This window comes from Aquarana catesbeiana, linkage group LG04 (assembly GCF_042186555.1).
Source record: "Aquarana catesbeiana isolate 2022-GZ linkage group LG04, ASM4218655v1, whole genome shotgun sequence".
In the NCBI taxonomy this organism is placed as follows: domain Eukaryota; kingdom Metazoa; phylum Chordata; class Amphibia; order Anura; family Ranidae; genus Aquarana; species Aquarana catesbeiana.
The window spans coordinates 683,708,641-683,714,640 of record NC_133327.1 but is presented as its reverse complement, the minus strand read 5'-3'; positions in this window follow the sequence as shown (position 1 = coordinate 683,714,640).

The following is a 6,000-nucleotide window of genomic DNA, read 5'->3' as shown; positions in this document are numbered from 1 at the left end:
GTTTCTACTGTGGTGCCTTAAAAATCTGCGATTTCATTGTGTCTTGTGACTTCATTTAGCAGAAGTCAATGCAAGTTGCAATGAAATCACAAAAAGGTAGTGCAGGAACGTTTTCAAAGACGCTGCGACTTGAGTCGAAATGATTTGAACGGTTCCATTGTCGGCAATGGGGTGCGACTTGTAATGCGACTTTGAACTGTCAAATCGCATGACAAATCTCACTGGTGTGAACCAGGGCTGACTTATTTATTCCTTATTTGATGCTTTCTCATCATCAGTAGAAATGTTGTCATCTCATAGGAGCTTCTTTACACAATGTAACAATATTCTTAAACCAGATTAGGATCAATAATACAGTGCAACTGGAAAGTATTCACAGCGCTTCACTTTTTCCACATTTTGTTATGTTACAGCCTTATTCCAAAATGGATGAAATTCATTATCTTCCTCAAAATTCTACAAACAATACCCCATAATGACAACATGAAAGAAGTTTGTTTGAAATCTTTGCAAATTTATTAAAAAGAAAAAATTAATAAAATCCCATGTACATAAGAATCACATCCTTTGCTCAATACTTTGGTGAAGCTCCTTTGGCACCAATTACAGCCTCAAGTCTTGTTGAGTATGATGCTACAAGCTTGGCACACCTATTTTTGGGAAGTTTCTCCCGTTCTTCTTTGCAGGACCTCTCAAGCTCCATCAGGTTGGATGGGGAGTGTCGGTGCACAGCCATTATCAGATCTCTCCAGAGATGTTTAATTGGGTTCAAGTCTGGGCTCTGGCTGGGCCACTCAGGGACATTCACAGAGCCGTCCCGTAGCCTCTCCTTTGTTATCTTGACTGTGTGCTTAGGGTCATTGTCCTGTTGGAAGATGAACCTTCACCCCAGTCTGAGGTCCAGGCCGCTCTGGAGCAGGTTTTCATCAAGGATGTCGCTGAATTCATCTTTCCCTCGATCCTGACTAGTCTCCCAGTTCCTGCTGCTGAAAAACATCTCCACAACATGATGCTGCCACCACCATGCTTCACTGTAGGGATGGTATTGGCCAGCTGATGAGCGGTGCCTGGTTTCCTCCAGACATGACATTTGTCATTCAGGCCAAAGAGTTATAATCTTTGTTTCATCAGACTAGAGAATTTTGTTTCTCATGGTCTGAGAGTCCTTCAGGTGCCTTTTGGCAAACTCCAGGCAGGCTGTCATGTGTCTTTTACTGAGAAGTGGCTTCCATTTGGCCACTCTACCATACAGGCCTGATTGTTGGAGTGCTGTAGAGATGGTTGTCCTTCTGGAAGGTTCTCCTCTCTCCACAGAGAAATGCTGGAGCTCTGTCAGAGTGACCATCGGGTTTTTGGTCACCACCCTGACTAAGGCCCTTCTCCCCCGATCGCTCGGTTTGGCTGGGCGGCCCACTCTAGGAGGAGTCCTGGCAGCTCCAAACTTCTTCCATTTAGGGAACATGGAGGCCACTGTGCTCATTGGGACCTTCAATGCTGCAGAAATTTTCTGTACCCTTCCCCCGATCTATGTCTCTATACAATCCTGTCTCGGAGGTCTGCGGACAATTCCTTGGACTTCATGGCTTGGTTTGTGCTCTGACATGCACTGTTAACTGTGGGACCTTTATATAGACAGGTGTGTGCCTTTCCAAATCATGTCCAATCAACTGAATTTACCACAGGTGGACTCCAATCAAGTTGTAGAAACATCTCAAGGATGATCAGTGGAAACAGGAGGCACCTGAGCTCAATTTTGAGTGTCATGGCAAAGGCTGTGATACCTATGTACATTTTTTAATACATTTCCAAAGATTTCAAACAAACTTCTTTCACGTTGTCATTATGGGGGATTGTTTGTAGAATGTTGAGGAAAATAATGAATTTAATCCATTTTGGAATAAGGCTGTAACATAACAAAATGTGGAAAAAGTGAAGTGCTGTGAATACTTTCCGGATGCACTGTATGAAAAAAAATATTCTGTGTGCAGGCAGAAGGGCCAGTCTGGGGGCCCCAATGATGGAAATCTTTGCCCCGATAAACAACTTTTAACCCCTGTTGGTTCTGTCATCAATACATTGTATACTTTTTAGGTGTCCGTATTAAACCCACATCCTGCTTTCTGTTGGATCCATTTTTTTCCCCTCAGGAAATCTCAGCTCCCACCCCAAGATCCCGACACGTTTCCCTTCTTCCCTGTTGTGATCATCCCTCACCCACAGCAAGCCTCTGCAGGGACCGTTTTGCCTCTCGCTGGGTAATTTCCTTGTGTAACCTTGTAACAACATTTCACCGCAGATAGGAACTCTGATTTATGTGGCATTATGCCACGTATGAGCTCCACACAAACGCATTTATTCTGTTGCGATGTCGCCAACACTTCATTACCGTTGAGGTAATGAAGCCGTTTTATCGGGACGCATACATGTAGATTTGTCACACCCAGCAGAGTGGCAGGAATGCCATGTATCATTATGGGAAGATCTCATCACTGGCGGAAAGATGAAGAGTGGAGGAGGGGAGAGCGCGGTGTTAGAAGGTGGAGAGATTGTTTATTGAAGGGGTGATGGCATACAGCAAGAGTTTAACAACAAAATATGAGCATTAATATCTGCTTGCCATATAACGAACTAGCAAAGGGGTCCGTTGGACCCATAACTAGTTGATTTAGGGAGCCTGCACTCTTTTGAACTCCTTTCTAGTTCACTTGGGGAGCTCACAATCAACTTGACACCATTGTTGTTGACCCAGGGAGTGCACACGCCACCCAACCCCTTACTAGTTTTCTCAGAGAGTTTACACTCCATTGGACACTTTGCTATTTTACTAAGGGAGCTGCCACTTCATTGGACCCCTTAATAATTTACTCATGGAGCTCACACTTTACTGGTCCCCTTACTAGTTTGTTTATTGAACGTTCACTTCATTGGACCCCTTGTTTACTTATGGAGCTCCCACTTCATTGGGCCCCTTGTTTACTTATGGAGCTCCCACTTCATTGGGCCCCTTAACAGTTTACTTATGGAGCTCCTACTTCATTGGACCCCTTACTAATTTACTTCTGAGATCTCACTTCATTGGACTCCTTACTAATTTACTTATAGAGCTCCCACTTCATTGGATCCCTTACTAATTTCCTTATGGAGCTCCCACTTCATTGGACCCTTTACTAGATTACCTATGGAGCTCCCACTTTATTGGACCCTTTACTAGATTACCTATGGAGCTCCCACTTTATTGGACTCTTTATAAATATTTCCATTTGAAGCTCCCACTTCATTGGATCCCTTAATAGTTTACTTATGGAGCTCCTAGTTCATTGGACCCCTTACTAATTTACTCATGGAGCTTCCACTTCATTGGGCCCCTTATTAGTTTACTCCGGCAGGGAGGAGAGTGAAGAGGTGCACAGGACCTTGGCTACCTTCTGGAAGCATGTCTTACTGCATTGTGGTGACCAGGAGAGAACCTCAGCACGGAGCCAATCAAAAGAGGGGTTGTGCCTCTGTAACCAAGGATAACCAATAACCAACGGAAACTTAGGTGAGGAAATAACTTAGAATTCGATTATCTGAAGAGCCCCTACGGCCATGGACAATGGAACAGTCTTATGAGTCACATGGGCAGGCTGTAGAGGTCTCCCGTCAAGAGCCTCAATGGCAAGTGGAGTGTCACACAGCTGCAGCGGAATTGAGTGCAAAGGCAGCATCAATGAACAGGCCTACAGCCCCAGAGTCGATTAGAGCCTGTATCTCGATGGACGACTCAGCCCAAGAAAGGGTAACCGAAACCAGGGGCTTATCCTTCTGGATAACTGGGGACAAAACAACGCCACCTAAGGTCTGTCCATGACAGGACCTCAAGGTCACCTTCAATGACTGACTCGGTACCAGGAGGCATAGGAGGTGAGGGAGGCAAGGGTGGGACTGCAAAGCTCAGAGACAAATGTATAGGAGGCTTCCGCAAGCCCTCCTTAAAAGAGAGTCTTTCTCTGAGTCTGGAGTCAATGAGGATGGCAAACGTGATCAACTTCTCCAGCTCAGTGGGTATATCCTGGGCTGCTATCTCATCCTTGATGGAATCCGAGAGACCATGAGAAAAAGCAGCCATGAGGGCCTCATTGTTCCAAGCAACCTCTGCTGCAAGAGTACGGAATTCAAAGGCGTAATCGGCAACAGTTCTCGTACTTTGTTTGATGGACACAAGGCACTTGGCAGCAGAAGCGGAGTGTGCGGGAATGTCAAATACCCTTTTAAAAGAAGTCACAAACTCTGGGCAACTCAAGACAACAGGTTTTTGCGTCTCCCATAGAGGGTTTGCCCAGGCCAAGGCTCTCTCAGAAAGCAAATATATCACAACACCCACTTTGCTTCTGTCCGTGGGAAACGCCTGGGGCAGCATCTCAAAGTATATCTCAACCTGTTTGAGAAACCCTCTGCATTGGACTGGATCACCCCCAAATCCCTGGGGAAGCGGAGCGGAACCAGACATACCTCTTATAGAGGTAAAACTCGAGGCGGGTGCCTGCACAGAGACTGGAGCAGCAGCAGGGATGGCCTGCAACTCAGGTTGTACTGGAGCAGCCACAGTGGGAGATTCCAGGTGAGCCGTGCGACTCAGGAGTGTTTGTAACGCAGTGGAAAACTGATCCATGCTGTGATCTTGCTCATCCAATCTGGAAAAAATATTACCAACAAGTGGACTGACTGCATCTTCTGAATTCATGGCCTTCGCCTACTGTCAGAAATCATGAATCAGACCGAGACAAAAGTACAGTTAATTCACACTTGTTTAATAATAAAAGTACGGTAAGTAGAAAAACATAGTCAAAACATAGAGAAAAAGTTTGGTAACAGGACTGGTAGTGGAACAGCATGCAGGATCTGGAGCCAAAAGTAATGTCAGCCAAGCAAGTCTTTAACAGGAACGCAATAGATAGTCTCTGTGATGTTGACCAAGGTGAAGGCAGAGATCATCTGGGCTGTATGGCTTAAGTAGGCAGTACTGACGAGCAGGATATCATCAAGAGGCGAGTCACTGTGGAGAGATGGGAGCTGGCAGTTAGCCGACAGCTGAGCGGCCAGGTCAGAGGAAGGAAGGGATGAGCCCAACCCTGACACATTTTTGGTTGTCACATGACAAAATTTGGAAAATTTCAAGGGGTATGAATACTTTTTCAAGGCACTGTATCTCTAGAACTTTACAAACCTACAGGACTCATTCACACCAGGAGCTGCGTCCAAGCACACACGTTTTTTCGTTCCCACATGCGTTTTAGAACAGCCCAATAATTTCCGTGGGCTGCTCTGTAGCAACAATATCATTTTTTCAGAAAATCTCCTTTTTACCATTATAAAGCCATCCTTGAGCTTTGCCTCGGCAGAGGCGAAGTCTGCTGCAGGCAGGCGGAAGCTTTTCCTCAGTCTCTCCCCCCAGTGATCAGACTGTAACTTTGTAGCAAGTCACAAGATGAGAGTTTGCAGCAGGAGCTGATCCTTGTCAAAAATCCAAAATGGACTACAGGAATGTTATGAAGATGAGGAGAGGGGGGAGGTGTTCTGTAGTCTAGCAGGGGAGAACTGGGCAGGGCTGACAACGCTGCTTTGGGATTTCAGTGCAGCAGAGGCAGCGTTGTCAGTTCACTACAGGAAGTTAGTGAGGCAGTGACAGGCGGTAAAACACACCAGGCATTATGCGATGCATTGCGGCGTTATTCATTTTGGGTTGCGGTAAAAAAAAAAAAGCAAGATCAATTTCTCCTGCGTTAGGGGACATTTTGAGATGAATGGGCTGCGGTAACACAGCACGCCGCAATGCAAGATAAAGCATGCTGCGGTGTATGCAATACCCAACCTTTAATGTTCCCCCCCCCCCCTCCTCCAGCTGTTCTTTCGAATCTCTCCGTTTTAATCTACAAGAACAAATAATCGATAAATTGATGAGTCAATGACATGTTGTCACATGCTCCAAAATACCCGCCACGTGCCTCTATAAATAAGCCA